Here is a 17,194-nt window from a genome sequence, read left to right on the forward strand (position 1 = left end):
CAAGGGCCGACCGTTCCAAGAGCCTGTTCCACAAATAATACTGACGGCGGACGCGTCTCTCCAGGGATGGGGAGCTCATGTACTCCATTACACAGTGCAGGGACTATGGTCGACACAGCAACAGAAGATGCACATCAACCTTCTGGAACTGATGGCAATCTTCCTGACAATGAAGGCATTCAAAGTACACTTGTGCAACAAAGTCGTGTTGATCCGGACGGACAACATGACTGCCATGTACTACATACAGAAGCAGGGAGGAACACACTCTCCACAGTTGTCTCATCTGGCTCAGAGCATGTGGAGGTGGGCCATTCAGAGGAACATGTTCCTCATGGCAGAACACCTCCCGGGCAAGGACAACCAAATGACGGATCTGCTCAGCAGACACAGCCACCAAATGCACGAGTGGGAGCTACATCCATCAGTACTCCAACCGTACTTCCAGCAGTGGGGTCATCCAGAGATAGACCTATTCGCCACAAGGGAAAACGCAAAATGCCAAAGCTTTGCCGCCAGGTTCCCGCATCCACAGTCGCAGGGCAATGCGATATGGATGAACTGGTCAGGCAGATTTGCGTACGCTTTTCCCCCAGCGCCATTAATACCGCTAGTGGCACGCAAACTAAGGCAACACTCAATGACGCTGATCCTGGTTGCTCCAATGTGGGCACGCCAGCCATGGTACACCACGTTACTAAAACTTTCCGTGGTGCCGCCTCAAAGACTGCGGCTCACACCCAAACTTTTAACACAGAACCATGGCGAAATTCAGCACCCAGATCCGCAACAGCTGAACCTGGCGATCTGGCTCCTAAAGTCTTAGAGTTTGGCTACCTGAACCTGCCTCCAGAATGTATGAATATCATCAAGGAAGCCAGGAGACCCACGACCAGAGCTTGCTATGCGGCTAAATGGAAAAGATTTGTCATTTACTGTAAAAACAATGACATTAATCCGCTGGATGCATCCATTCAGAACATCATCTGTTACCTGTTACACTTATACCGATGCAATCTGGCATACAGCTCCATCCGTATACATCTAACCGCCATAGCAGCCTATCTTCAGAACAGGCAGCACCTCTCTTTATTCAGAGTGCCTGCCATCAAAGCCTTCTTAGAGGGACTCAAAAGAGTGATTCCTCCAACACACCCACCGGCACCGGTGTGGAACCTGAATGTGGTCCTCACCAGATTGATGGGTCCACCTTTTGAACCTCTACATTCATGTGAGATTCAATTCCTCACCTGGAAAGTAGCTTTCTTAGTGGCAATCACTTCGTTGAGAAGAGTTAGTGAACTCCAGGCACTAACCATTCAAGAGCCATTCATACAGGTTCACGCAAACAGAGTTGAACTACGTACCAACCCCACATTCATGCCTAAAGTGATATCGCAGTTCCACATGAATCAGTCTATTGAACTGCCTGTTTTCTTTCCAAATCCAGAAAATGTCGCAGAGAGAATGCTCCATACACTAGATGTAAAGAGGGCCCTCATGTACTATATAGACATAACAAAGGATTTTAGGAAAACAAAACAACTGTTCGTGGCCTTTTCTCCACAACACAAGGGCAACGCCATTTCCAAAGCAGGGATAGCCAGATGGATCGTTAAATGTATTCAAATCTGCTATGAAAAAGCTAAACGCACATTAACGATTCCTCCAAGAGCCCACTCAACACGAAAGTTAGGGGCGTCCATGGCTTTCCTAGGGAACATTCCTTTAGAGGAAATATGTAGAGCAGCCACATGGTCCACTATACATACATTTACTAAACACTACTGTGTAGATGTACATTCAAAACAGCAGGCAGCTGTAGGACAGGCTGTTCTCAAGACCCTTTTTCAGACTGCTGCAGCTGACACGGGCAGCCGCCGCTAATGGAGGGACTGCTATATAATCTATGCACAGATATGAATTCAGCAGCCCACATGCCTCGAACCGAATATGCTACTTACCAGTATGCATCTGTTCTTGGCATGTAGGGCTGCTGACATTCATATCGCCCACCCTCCTCCCCGGCGCCTGTAGCGGCTGCAGCACTCAGAATTACTGTATAGCATGGTCATCACTTACTGTATCTACTCCATCACTGCCACAATGGTGAAAATCAATCTGAGGATGGAGAGGATGCCCATGCGCACTATAGTCCAGGGGAGGAGCCACCTATCTCGTGATACTTCGAAGACTCTTCCAGGACAACAATGTGCAATCATCCGGACCCAACACTAGGCGGCGATCTATGCACAGATATGAATGTCAGCAGCCCTACACGCCAAGAACAGATGCATACTGGTAAGTAGCATATTCGCTTTTTTCCAGGCTGCCATATCCTTCATTCCTTCCTGGAAACAGAGTCTGGTGTCAACAAACCGTAATGTGTATAAATTACATGAGTAGGCAGCAGGTATTAACTGATATTGAGCAATAAGGCAACACATAGCAAATGGAATGCAAATGTAGGCTTATTATAATGAGGCAGCGTGGTAATTCTTTACGAATGAAAAAATAAAATGCACATGAGGAATTAAAAACATGTATAGAACTGTTTATCAAACAAAAAATAATGCAGCTAGAATTAATTAAAGACAAGAGCTAGGAAGTCATACAGAATTACATCCAGTGTGTCCTGCGGTGCTTAATTTTAGCTGGTGGTTCCCGGTGGGGGCCAGTAGCAATCATTTTTGGGGACCGGCACTTATCTTTCCTCATCCGAGATTTCCCTAAAGCAAGAGATTGAAAAACAGAAAGAGAAAGAAGGATGAAGAGAAACACAGAAAAACCATTACCAAGAAAGAAAGCAGAGACCTGCAAACGTCAGATAGAGGGGAAGGGGTTGTCTGGCAGTGGATTGAAGAGACAGGGGGTGGATTCAGTCGTAGAGACTCTTGGTGTTCTGCACGCCGACATGTATAGCGCAGACTGGGCTTCTGAGCAGAGTTGTGGGCACCAGCACTCACTATTATCCAAATTAAGCATTGGAGTCTTGGTACAAAAGATGGCTTCTACTCAGGCGTGAGAAGAAAGATATGGTCCAGGGTGCCATAGATAACGGCAAGGGAGGGGTCAGACTGAGGAAATAAGATGCCAATGTTTCATAAGCACCAGGGGCTCAGGTATGGCAGAGGAGCGTTGCCCACTGAAAAATAAAATGATGATAAAACTATTTTGTTATCATTTTATATTTCTCTCCTAATCCTACCACTGCCAACAGAGGTTAGGGTGGTGGCGGGGCCATTGTGATGGAACATCACAGTAAGGAGGAATGATGGGCACTTAAAAGTGCGCATGTCAGTTTGGCCGGCCGACTATGTTGTGCAGCCTGGTTGGAGAAAAGCTACAGGCTTCCTGTGCCTGAGTGAGCGTGAAGTCAGCCTGCGCAGGCCAATCACAGCGCTGCTTTCATGCTGTTACATAACACTACCAGCATGAGAGCAATGCTGTGATTGCCCCCTGGGAGCCTGTGTAGCGTGACCAGTGTCAGGAGAGGAGCACCGAGGTGGTGGCCGCAGGTGACCGTAAGTTGTTGAATTTATTTTTTCTTCCTCACTCCCCACCCCCTGTTCCTGTTGTCCCACCGCTACCACTTTAGAGCAGCCACTGGTAAGCACATGGAATATACCAGGCAAAAAAGATGGCTGACAGGACTGTTGTTCTGAAGTCAGTTTCAAGCAGGAAGGTTTCACTTTCACTTTTCGCATCAAGCTGCAGTGGATCTGAGAAATGCCACCAGGAGAGACATGGCGGCTGCAGCAGCACACGAGCCTTGCTGCTCACAGACCCAATCCGCTCATCCCAGTGCCTCGCCAGATGGCTGCGGCCTAAGAAGGATGTCTTCATCATGAAAGCAGGTGTGTTGGCAGATTACAAGGCTATTGTCTGGGTGATGCATATTGTTACAGGCGATGATTGTTCGACTATCCAGCAGGTTCCATTATTGCCTGATGCTGCTGCAGCAACACTACAACACCAAGCCACTAACATATGCTGCGACTAGTCATGTTGTCAATGTACATAGATCATGCCTGGCAGCATCGGTCGCTCTGTGTTTGGAGCAAAATAACTTCCAGCAGGTGGCCAAAACCAAGCTTCTTCCCGACGCCAGGGATTTGGGCTGAGTGTATAAATAGTTGAGGCTCTGACGAGCGAAATTTGGAAATCTTTCAGGTCCAACCATCTGGCTGCAAACGACAAGTGAACGAAGGGTACTGCATCAAGCTGTCTGCTTTGGACCGCTCTCCATTTCCATCTGTGAATGGAAGATCGGCTTGTAGAGGAAGTCCACTGTGTTCCCCAATTAGTCAGGCATTTGGCGATATCCCATCAACTTTATCTGAAATTCACTTATTTATTTGTTTTTTGCAAAGCGTGTGACTTTACAGTGACTTCTTGTTTTTCTTTGTCAGGAATTCATGTTTGGTTCAAATACATACAATCATCACCATTCATGAAAATCTCTTACTTGTAAGTCGTCTGTAACAAACTTGACATCATGTGTACAAGCTATCCCTTTTACATTTTACCTGTGAATGGAAAAGGTCACTTTAGTAAAAAATTACACTTACTTTACCTATCTTCATCTGTCTTCTCCTCTCCCTGGTCACTACTTGGTTCCTGGAGGCAAGAGAAAATGAGAAAACACCTAAGACAGACATTGATTCCTGTAGGCCTCCTTACCCTTAAATGGGGCCCTTGCTGAAGTCCCACACAGTGTGTGCAGGACCTTTCTTTCTATTAATTTATGGGAATTGATGAGGCAGTAAGTTTTTTTACAGCCTCTTACAATAATTCATAAAGACATTTTGATTTTAATTTCTATATCTAAGCTTTAGACCCATCTGAACCTTACGATTAGATCATTAACTTTCTAAACCACGTTGGTTTGAAGAGTTTCTTCAACTCAACCTCCTCAAAATAACAGTATTCGACCTAAACTAGCCTGTAACTTTGGTAATTGCATCCCTCAATAATTTGTCGACTCCGAGTGATACATTAGTCTAGATACTGTGAACCAACCTCATTGTTGCCTCGACCCAAGATCATCAGCTTTGAGGGGTTGGTTAGGAAATCGTTATGTGATGGAAATGTGTTGATCAGACCTCCACCGAGATGGAAGTATACCGAAACATATAGTATTCTACCGGTGGTCTGCACTCTTTCTACTGACGTTTCTCATTGTTGGAGCTTATTGCATTGCTACCCACTATCTAAAGAGCTAGAGTGTGCATGCTCTTGCTTTTCGTTATTTTCTCTGCAGTTATACTTTTATTGAGTATGTTGGCCAAGATTATTTAATGGAGGGAACTTCTGCTGGTAAGAAGACAGAGTTTGAAGCCCTGAAAACACTACAAATGAGAGATTGCTGAGAACTGTCTGAATATCTGGACAGCACAGAGCGTATCTGGACATCGATTCACAGGAGCCAATCACGACTCTAAAATCAAGTATTCAAACTCTGATGTCACAAAGGCATCTGAAATGGAATGCTAATAAAAAATGAAGTTCTGTTTCTCATACCCAACGATAAAAATAAGTGTATCTTCGCTGAAATAATGAGTATTCATTACAAAAAATTCCACCAGGCCACATTCCTTGGCTTCTTCCTTGAGGAACATTTCCAGCTGATTAGCCACATCCAAATCCACCTACAGAAACAAAAAAATCTTACTCACTCTCTATCTAAATACGACCTCAAGATATAAGTTCAAGCTTTAGTAGTATCTCGACTGGCCCTCGCTCGGAGGCTACAGCCTCGGCCTGCTGTAAATTTCGAGTACCAAAAAAGTGACTGTGTCCGAAGGTAAAACCCTGGGTGGTAAAGTTATTGAATGCAAAGTGTCTTTGGTGTCTACATTTTCCGCATTTGTTGCCAAAACCAAAGGCTTCGGTGGGAACACAAACTTGATGCATCTGACTTAGAGGGATGTGCACCATCTACAATATGCAGCCTTGCCCCGTTGGAGCTTTTTAGCTTCTACACAAATGGCTAATACCCAAGATCAAACTTGTGACCAGTGCAACCTGCTAAGTTTACCTGCCCGTAGCTCCATAAAGGTTGGCCTTTAATTCCACCTAGGCCCTCATCAACATCATCCATTTTATTAAATTGGTGCTTTGCATTGTCTTTGATGATTGTGACCCAAAGTAATCCGAAATATTTTGACCTTTGTTATTTTTTTTAAATCAATGTATTAATTTAGCCTTCTTTTCCACTAAATTTCTTTGGAAACTTTATTTTGTTGTATCAGAACTTTAATGTTGTTTTGGTGCTGCTTATGTACCTAACATGAATTTCTTTGTGGCCAAATCTGCTGCTTTGTGCATTAGCTATCAACGTGCAAGCCGAGGGTTTTCCTAATGAAATGTTTTTCTCCTAGCAAGGTATTGTATTATTTAGCTAGTGAGATACCACCTCCCCAATTACTAACTCACAATCTTGTAGTCGCCCATCCAACCTATTGTGTTCATGCAACCCTTGAGCACGGCTATTGGAAGCTGATATCATGAACTTACCATTTCCCTGCACTGGTTATACCCTTGCATTTTATATAACCTATAGCATGTGAAGTCATGGCAGTCATAATAAGATTCATGACATCTGAAATTACATAATTTCTCAGAACACAATGTATGGTAGAATGGTAAGCTATAGGTAATATAGTGTGGTGATTGATGTGGCAAGAATGTGTACGTAGGTGCATGACATATAGTAAATTGAAGGTGGTGCATAAACTATAGATGCAAGTTCTAATTAGTGGTGCATGAATTTGAAATTTAAGTTGTAGCTATACTTATAAGTGTCCAGTTTGTATAGCTTAAGTTGGGTTTATATATAAATAACATTTTCCTAATTATAACTTACCTTTAACATTGTTCGTTTTATATATATATATATATATATGTGTTTATATATTGTGGGAACAACAAGACAGCCTTCAAACATAAAAGAGCTTTATAAACAACTTGAGAAGCTCATGAAAACAGAGCAAGCAAAAAGGTGGGAGCATAAGTCACTGTCAAAACATTTAGAAGTGGGTAGGATCCCACGAGGACTTCGAATCATGCTCGCTCCGAGTTATGAAAACCCCAACATGCTACGTGAGTGGGCAGAGACCAAGTTAGAAGCATCCAGGGACCTCGTGATAATCCTAATTAAATATACAGACAGTGACAGAGCGGATTTGCAAAATAAAATCGACAAGATCAATGAGCAAATTGCACTGGCAGAAAATAGTACCACAACATCTAAAATGAGAGCGGAAATGATGGCACGTCTCAAAAAAGAGGAGGACATAATTAAAAAGCGCAAAACGTTTAAATTCCAACGAGACAAAAATGACTATGAGAGGGGCCAAATTTTTACATTTGCACGCAAATATGGTGCAGTAAAAGCCACCCTAAAAGCAGTAAGATTCGCCACAGATTGCGGCAACCGAGCGGGTCCAAGCAATGAGGTACCGACAGCATCATCAATGTCAGACCTAAGCTCGGCTGTTGAAAGTGAGTCGGAAGCCGAGCAAAGTACAGATGCAGGAGATGGCTTCAACACACAAAAACCTAAACATACTCTCGCTGAAGAAATAGGTTTTTTACAGGAGAAAAGGCGCTCGACGTTGCGCCCCAGGACTACAAATTTCAGAGTAGGCAAAGGAGGAATGCAAAACGCCATGAGAGACGCCGAACAAGGCGCCAACGAGACAATGCGTCCCAACAACAACAAAAAACCGGCAAAGAGGAACTGGAGGCACAAATAAATCAAACAATGCAAACACTATAATCAACCTCTCAAAAGTCATTTTAAGTGAGGCAGAACAACAGCTCCTCTCGTTGGGTCTTTCATATTGTCCTGAATCAAATTTTAAGTATACACAGACCAGGGTCGACATTTATAAATACATCAGAAAATTGAAACTCAAGAAGTACCATAATTTAAGACAAACCAAACAACCACAGCAAACACCAGATTTCATGGCTCAAGACACAATACACCCATTGACAGCTTCTGATGTAGATCTTCTGTGTGACATACAAGCCTTACAAAGTGATGATTCCTCAGTGGGGGAAATAACAACTACAGAACAAATCCTTGCAAACCAGTCCATACAAGTCAACGCCACTGTGAATACAGGCTTCAAACCCAAGTCTACATTCATCCCGATTTTACCGAGGGATTCAATTGATTCATTCAATGAGGCAATCTAGACAGAAATAAAAAAACTCAATTATAAAACTCAGGCAACGACCAAATACCAAAAAGCGCGCCAACACCAATACCATCAATTGATTAAAAAAACTGCAAACAAATGACTCCTTGATAATAAGGAATTCTGACAAAGGGAGCAACGTGGTGCTCTGGCCCAATACACTCTATCTGGAGGAAGCGCCTGTGCAATTAAATGATCGGACTTGTTATAAATTCAGCAACAAGTTAACAAATCTGACAGCACAAGAATTATTCAAGAGACTCTTGGCATGGAAAAGTGCTGGTTTGCAGAACCAAGATGAGTATACATTTTTAAAAAATGATTATCCTATCATGCCTGTGATTTACTTTATCCCGAAGATACACAAAGATATCAACAAACTCCGGGAAGACCAATCATTTCTGCCAAACAAAGCCTTATGGAAAATGTATCCATATACATTGATTCTTTTTTACAGGAACATATGAGAGCCCTACCTTCCTTTTTACAGGACACTACTGACTTTCTAAAACCGATAAATGAGTGTCAATGATGTAATGACTATTTGTTAATAACTATAGATGTATCAAATGTGTACACTAGCATACATCACAAGGATGGTATGAGGGCGCTCAAACATTTCTTAGACAAGCGAGCACTTCAGTTTTATAATCACAACAAAATGATAATTAATCTAACTGAATTTTGTCTGAATAACAACTATTTCCTCTTCCAAACCCAAATTTACCAGCAAATAAGAGGGGTGGCTTTGGGGGCTAGCTTTTCTCCCAGTTATGCGTGCCTCCATATGGGGTGGTGGGAGGAAATGATTGTGAATGTCTTATATAGGGACACACTTTCCAACCACATGATTAAGTGGGTCAGATACATTGATGACTTGTTTTTAATCTGGCGAGGAAACAGAGAAAGCGCAGTAGACTTCATCACTAACCTGAACAACAATGACATCAATTTGCATCTTACGTATTACATCAGTGAGCACTCAGTGCACTTTCTTGATGTGGAAGTATTTGTGGCCAACAACAGTCTTGAAACAAGATTGTATCGCAAACCAACTTCAGGCAACACGCAACACTCAACAGGCAACACAGGCATGCATCTAGCTTTCACCCCAAACGTACAATACATGGCATCCGCTACGGGGAAATGCTTCGGGTGCGCAGAATTTGCAATAGAGAAACAGACCTCATTAAAGCTCAGGAGGAATGCAAAATGCGTTTCCTAGCTAGGGGTTATTCCAACCAAACAGTTGATGCAGCAATAAGAAAGACAAGAGAATTGTGCAGAGAGGATTTATTATTCAAACCCCCCGTAAATTAAACACAAATGCCAACAGTCCAACAAATGTATCGAGCAACCTGAGACTAATTTTAACATATAACAAGCAGATAGATGACATATGTCGGGTTGTAAGGAAGAACTGGCATATTCTGCGTCGCGATCCTGTAATTGGTTATATGTTCCCCAATAAACCAACTATAACTTACAGAAGGGCTCCATCAACTAGTGATTTTTTGGTGAACAGTAGCCCTGAAATCATTCCCAACAAAAATTGGCTATCGGGGCAAAAAGGGTTTATGAGATGCTCCACATGCAAGGCCTGCAAGCTGGGTTTTAATAAAACATCATATGTTACACCTTTTAAATCTGCTCCCACCAAGATTTCTCAATTTTTGACTTGCAAAACTGAATGTGCCATCTACGTGTTGGAGTGCTCTTGTGGACTTAGGTATATAGGCAGCACGAAACTTCAGGTCCACAAGAGAATTCTTCAACACGTCAGAGCCATCACTAACTCGGATCCGAGTTATCCAGTGGCATGCCATTTTAAAGAGGTCCACAACAATCAAGTACAAGAACTCAAGTATTTTGTTGGGGACTCCGTACCCCCACTAAGGCGTGGTGGCAATAGGGAGGCTAACCTCAGGAAACTTGGAACCAAATACATCTTGGAGTGCGATAGCAAGAATCCAATAGGCTTCTACACAACTGAAGACTTGTACACATGGCTATAAATACACAAAATACTAAGTATAGCCGTGTAATGCGATCAGATAAAACTGAACATACTAAATGCAAAGTTAACAACATCCAAAAATGAGATGGCATTTTTTATCGAAACCTTGTAATATCCCTGCTCTTATTCTTCCACTCTTATAAAAAAAAAAGAAATAAGCACATTTTTTACTGTTTTTTAAACAGCTTTAGCACTTGGGCACTTTTAAGCACTTTTTAGCACTGTTCTTATCTAGTTATTTATTCGACCAGGACGACTAAACATATGCCAATATCGTGCAGTATTAGTCATGGCCCACTTGGGCAATATCAAATGTAAATGTAAATTGCTAAATGTACACGAAATTTACATTACATATATACATGGTGTTTTTTTTTTGTCCCTTTTTTAAATTACTGATGTGTTCAATTTTAAAATAATAGATATTGAATTTGAAATTGTTGTTATTATGTATTTATACAGACATTATTAACTATCGTATTTTTCTGGACAATGCTACATTATGTTTCAATTTTTGTCCATCTCCAAAAATACCATTATTTATGCTGCATGGCGGGAGAGTTTAAGACAGTACGATGTGGCGTCATGGTCGTTTGTTGCACTAGCAATTTAAAGGGGAGAGTATCTTGTAGTCATGTCATGTGATCAAGGGCTGCATAGCCCGAAACGTGTCATGGCGACATTTGCACTGAAATAAACCAGCATTGAACTGAGAAATTGGAGTCTGTTTCCTTCTTGCAAGTTCCATATCAAGGATCTTTTACAGATGGGAAAACTGTGTGTGTGTGTGTGTGTGTGTGTGTGCGTGTGTGTGTGTGTGTGTGTGTGTGTGTGTGTGTGTGTGTGTATATATATATATATTCACTGAAAAAACCATAGGTTTCACACACGTTATAGTTAGGAATTAGCATTTAAAAAACCTTGCAAATTCACTGAAAAAACCATAGGTTTCACACATGTTATAGTTAGCAGGACATTTCACTCGTGAAAAACCAATGAAATTCCCCCGTTATAGTTAGTGCAGGCAACTATAACTCACGCGACCGCAATCCTCTGCTGATGACGTCAGATATTACATCACTGTATTTAGACACTTATTTACCCATGTCTTCTTCCATTAATTTTTAGCTATACATATATTACAAATATTTTTTTTTTCAGAAAAACACATATGTCATCAGTGATGTAATATCTGACGTCATCAGCAGAGGATTGCGGTCGCGTGAGTTATAGTTGCCTGCACTAACTATAACGGGGGAATTTCATTGGTTTTTCATGAGTGAAATGTCCTGCTAACTATAACATGTGTGAAACCTATGTTTTTTTCAGTGAATTTGCAAGGTTTTTTAAATGCTAATTCCTAACTATAACGTGTGTGAAACCTATGGTTTTTTCAGTGAATTTCAAAGGTTTTTTAAATGTAAATTTTTTTTTGAGATTAAAAAAAATAATAATATCCAACCTATGTATAAAATAATATATTTTTTTTTAATGAATTTTTTGCCGTGTGCGTACGGTAAGCTGACGCTACGTGCTCCGTACGTCATAAGTACGGTGCGCTTACGTGATACGTATGTGACGTACGTACGCACGCGTACTTCTTCGGCAACGCGTACACGCATGCGCGTTGCGCGGAAACAACGTCGCGGTTACGCGGGTGCGTGTAATGCGCATGCGCGAGTGCGTCATACGTACGCGCTCCGTAAGCGCTCCGTAAGCGCATGTGTACGTCACGTTTGCGCATGCGTACTTGTTTACGAGCGCGTAGCGTAAGCTTACGGAGCGCGTAGCGTAAGCTTACGGAGCACGCACGGTAGGTCATGTGATCCACAAAGAACACTTTTCATTGGTTTAAACTACTTTCAGTTCCAGAAACTTGCAACACCACGCCCATTCCCCTCATTACTGCTTGAGATCCCCTAGGAGAAGGAGCTGAATTGACATTGAAATACAATGGCAGAACAGCAGTCCTCTTCTGATAGTGAGCCTAGCAGCACCATCATCATCCAGAGAAGGAGGAAACAAAAGGATTCTTTTGTGTGGGAGTATTTTACTTTTCCAGAGGGGCAGAAAAAGGTCAATGCTCCATTGGTCACTTGCACACTTTGTGACCGTGTTTTATCTAGAGGAAATCCAAGGAAGAAGTATTCCTTTGGAAATCACTCTATGATGAGACACCTTAGGGATAAACATCCCAGGACCTTTGCTCGACATACTGGAGAAAACTCTTCAGTAAGTCAACAGAGCCCAACCTCAGAAGCTCAGCCGAGTACATCATCGGCAGCTCAGCTGAGCCCTTCCTCTGAGGTGGGAGCATCACCTTCTTCAGCTCCTCTGGACATTAACCCTCGATTTCGGAGGGTTTCAATGAGGTGTACAACGTGTTGTGGTCTTATTGTTTTTGGGGAGACCAGTGTTTCCCTTATTAACAATAAGATAGACCAGCACGTTTTTAGACGTTCATAATATTCCCATTCTTTCTTTCCTCTATCCCTGTATTAACACAACGGCTCTTTTAAGAGCCAACCTTACCTCACAATTTTTTTATTTTTTTTTTAACCTCTCCTTTTTGAAAAAGGAGAGGAAAAATCGCGGAATCGTTACGCGAAGTTCGCGGAATTTTTCCGTTTACGCCGTGCGCGTATGCTACGCGCATTCGGCGATTTTTCGAAAAAAATTACAATTAATTTTTGCCCTTGGGGGTCCTTCTGGGACCCCCTGACAAAGGCTAGGGGGTCAGGAACTGTCCACCCTGCCCCCTTTTCACGTTATCCACCTTTATTTTTCACCCCCTCAGAGTGCGAGAGACAAAATGGCGGCCGACACTTCCTGGTTTCGACCGATTCGAATGTTTACTAAGATCTAACAACTAATCAGAATCGCGCTCGCGCACGGCGGCGTGCGCGTACGGTAAGCTTACGGTAAGCTTACGGTACGCGCTCGGAGCGCGCCTATAGATATATATATTGATTTAAATGCTATTTTCTCAGGAAATACTGAACAGATTTACACAAGACCTTCAAAAGGCACATCCCTGACCTGAGGGCTACCTCTCTGCCAAATTTCAAGTAATTCTGTTCAGCCGTTCGGGCTGTAGCTCGGACTAAAGGTCCTATGGAAAAATGCATGGGGAAAACGCGTTTTGGGACCCCCCCCTTTTTCTCAGCCCCCGCTTGACGAATCCCCCCGAGACTTTCAGGGAAGGAGCGGAGCGGAGCGCCCCACCTATTTTGAGAATTTCGCGAGGATTCATCAATCGGCGCCAAAGTTATTCCAAATAGAATGTTGCGGATTTCCTATGGAAACACGGTCCTAACTATAACTATCTACTGGCGACCGCCGGTAGATAATATATATATATATATATATATATATATATATATATGTATATATATACACACATACATACACATATTTTTCTTTTTTTCACTGAAAATGACAAAAGTTATAGGGATGTTATAGTTAGGCTCAAATTTCCCTTGTACAAAGCCAGTGAAATTCAGCAGTTCTAGTTAGCTGAGCTGACTGTAACTTACTCCCCCCGCAATGCACTGCTTATGACCTCACATATTACATCACTCATGACATGACATGGTCGGGCTCATAGTGAACCATGGATACAAGGATTGCAATCTATCAGCAGTAGGGATGTAAAGAGACTCGCCCCTGGAGGGGGAGATTGTGGTAGATACTAGGCATAACAGGTCACGTGAGAGGCCAATGATCATCCGCCATCGACCATACCACCCCTCCCCCGTCAGTCTCTGAAAAACAAAGCATATTGTTAGTGGTCTCATATTAGTGTGATGAACAGCATGGTATCAGAGTCATGATTGTGTATAGCGGCTTCTAATGGAGGCCGTGTACGCCTAGTATATTGTGATATGCACCATCTTGTTATTTAACATGACAGGAAACTGCCGCATCATGCACTGAGTGTGAGTGAAGGCTAGGATGTCACTGAATTGCATTGTACCTATGCGCAGCATAGACAAAGGGGCGTTTTTTTCCAAATCGTGATACATTCTGGAAGTAGGGAACCTTTACATGAGCGAGAAACCTGTGAATCAGTAAGTTTGGACGCCGAGTGGTACAGGTTACACACAGGGGCATAGCTATCCTGGGTGCAGCCGGTGCAGTGCACCGGGTCCCATAGGTCAGAGGGGGCAGCCTCTGCCCTGCACCAGCTGATGTTATTTCAGAGGCTGTCTGTTCTGATTTTATTTTTTGACTGTGCACCCCTGGGGCCTTTTCTGTGTTTGCATTTGGGGGTCTGGGGGTGCAGGGGGAGTAGAGGATCAACTAACAATTAAAAAGAAAGGGATGAAAGAAAGGAGAGGGTGAAAGGACAGGGGGAGGGCAGGAAAAGGTTACAGAAAGAGAGAAGGAAATAAGGTTGAGCGAGAAAGAGAAAAGAGATATGGATGAGCAAAGTGGGCAAAAGAAAAGGAAGAGAAAGCAACCTGGAACAAGGAGAGACGGGAGGAAGGAGATGAGGATGAGTGAGAGGCCAAAGAGGGGGGAGACTGAGGACAGGGATAGAAAGTAGAGCACTAAATGAATGAAAGAGATGAGAGAAAGAAGGGTAAAGATGGGGAGGCAAGAAGGAAAGAGTGAGGAACTCGGAGACTCGTAAATTACATTAGTGTAGCAGGAGCAGTGACACCGGGGTCCAGGGGTGTGATGGTCGTACTGCACCTCGTTTATAGCAGTGTTTGAATACCGGCTGGGGGTCCTAGTTTCATCGCTTGCACTAGGGCCCTTGACCCCCAGGCTATGCTGCTGGTTCCACAGACCTGTGCAGTCCCGAACCACCAGCATCGGCAATAATTTACAACCATGGCCCCCCCTTGGCAACACATGGCAGAGCTCAGGCTCGTGGGCAGCCAAAAACACGCTCTCCCCCCAAATAGAGCCACGGGAAATGAGCGGGCTCGTGATATGTAAACTAGGCGGCCAAAGAAGGCCTGACTCATTGGTCTAATTAATGGCTATGATTAAGCACCACAGTGAAGGCCCGCGTGGACTGGCCTCTGTGCTAATGAGTGCATAACTTACAAAAACGCCACGGGCTGTGTGAAGTCAACAGTGTTTCTTTCGCTGCCTTCTTTTCACAGCAGCAATCTTTTGTAATGTTCTGTTGAAGGCAATGCTAAATAAATTCTCATCTGTCACTTGTATTCACTTTCCGTTGCATTGTAGCATTTGTATAGCTCTTACTACCCCTTCGTGGAGCGCTGAAGCGCTAGACGTGAATGGCAAGTCGCACTGTGTAGGGTGTGTAGTTGCCAGGGCGGTGCTTTTGTTTTGGTTCTATATAGGAAGTGCTTTCATGTCGTGTGTGATGACTGCCGAGGTGCTTATGGGACGCAGAGCTTTGAGGTGTGATGGGTGAGGGCGAGTGAGAGATAGACGCGCTAATTATCATTATAATGAGGACTAACCAGCTCAGCCCCAGGGTCAGCGCGCGCCCTTACGCCAAAAAGGCGGATAATCACTGAAGGCCCAGGCGTCCATACCAACAAGCGCCAGGCAGAGATGCTGTTGAAGGAGTGAAATGACACCATTGGGCAAGAGCGGGAATTGGTGATGTAAGCCGTAGCCATACGCCATTTTATTTATTTTAGGGCAGGTATAGTCCTATTGCTATGTAAATAAGCCTCATAAAAAAGGAATGAAGTGGAATAACAATCAAGGCGGGCAACCTGAGCAGAAACTATTCACACTTTAAAAGGCCCACAATCCACCTACTCCTGCCAGGCTGAAGGCAGCCATACATGTGACCAGGGTTTACACCCCATGCTCCTCTCGGGCTGTCAAAGGCAGACAAGCTCTAGCTGGGTCGTGGCTTGGACAGCAGCCAGACTGGCACCTGCACATGCAAGGGGCAGAGATGGTGCGGCCCTGACAGCGCAATTGTCTGGCTTTCCCTTACTCTGCTGTCCTCACCCCTCCATGCGAAGCCAATACTTTTCTTTCAAGTTTACATAAGAGGCACCCTTCTGCCCTTACAGAATTTCCTTCTAGAAGAACTTCCATTTTCATTATTGGTAGTGATTGACATTTCAGGGTATAAAAAAAGCTAATGTGGTAAATGAAGACTGACTCTGCTTCCATTATTTTGGCTACAAGAGCCGCCTCGCACAGATTTAGTGGTTCTTTATTTGATAAATCTTAGCTCTGCTGGGAACTGCGAGCTTTGTGTAAAACACGTTTTATGTCTGCCCCAACAAGTCAATGACCCTTCTGAGCGCCTTTGTCTGGTCCCTTCCCACTCTACCCCCCCCCCTCCTTTAAAATACTGCTCTCTATCGGTTTCTGCATCTGCATTGTGTTTCAGATACTTAGGTCTTGTATCTCTAAAGAGACACTGTGGACCTTTTTCAGGAACCCTTTAGTTCCTTGGTAAAATTATTATTTGATCAAAGGGTGTTTAAAAGAATGACATGTCATTTGCTATAATGTTTGTTTCCCAATTGCCGTAAATGTCCCTCTGTGCATTGAACCTCTCTGCATTTTCAGAGCTGATATATGAGGTGTAGGGGGAAGAATATATTTGTCCCAGGTGCTACTAAAACTTAACGTGTCCTAGCTGTGTCCCATTTTGGATCTTAAGGGTACTCTGCCACTTGATAGTGACAGGGGCATCTTCTCCAGCTGTTAAAATGGAGCTGCGTGTGTATGTGTCTCACAGGTATGGCTGTGGGGTGCTCCAGCCCGTCGCCTACACAAGCTCTTGCCAGCAACTAACTTTGTGCCAAACAATATGGAATGGAACCTGCTTCTCTTGTGCTCAACTTATTCCTATCTCTGGGCTTCGCCTGGATGCCATTGATATTTTTAGATCTTTTTTCCAGCTGTTTTTTGTATTATTTTCTCTTCTTTGAATCTCAATTTGCAGTCTATGGCCAAACTGTCTTGTGGTGAAGTAAATGAAATAAATTCTAAACGAGCTCAGCTGAAGTTT

The 17,194-nt window shown here is 43.3% G+C and overlaps 1 protein-coding gene across 2 annotated transcripts in view; it reads left to right on the forward strand.

Annotated features, from left to right (window-relative positions):
- The window catches only part of ARHGAP39 (Rho GTPase activating protein 39), an 855,990-nt gene that overhangs the window by 610,478 nt on the left and 228,318 nt on the right, over positions 1-17,194 (forward strand). The gene's annotated exons all lie outside the window — the stretch shown is intronic.

Source organism: Triturus cristatus, chromosome 5_1 (assembly GCF_964204655.1).
Source record: "Triturus cristatus chromosome 5_1, aTriCri1.1, whole genome shotgun sequence".
Taxonomy (NCBI): Eukaryota; Metazoa; Chordata; class Amphibia; order Caudata; family Salamandridae; genus Triturus; species Triturus cristatus.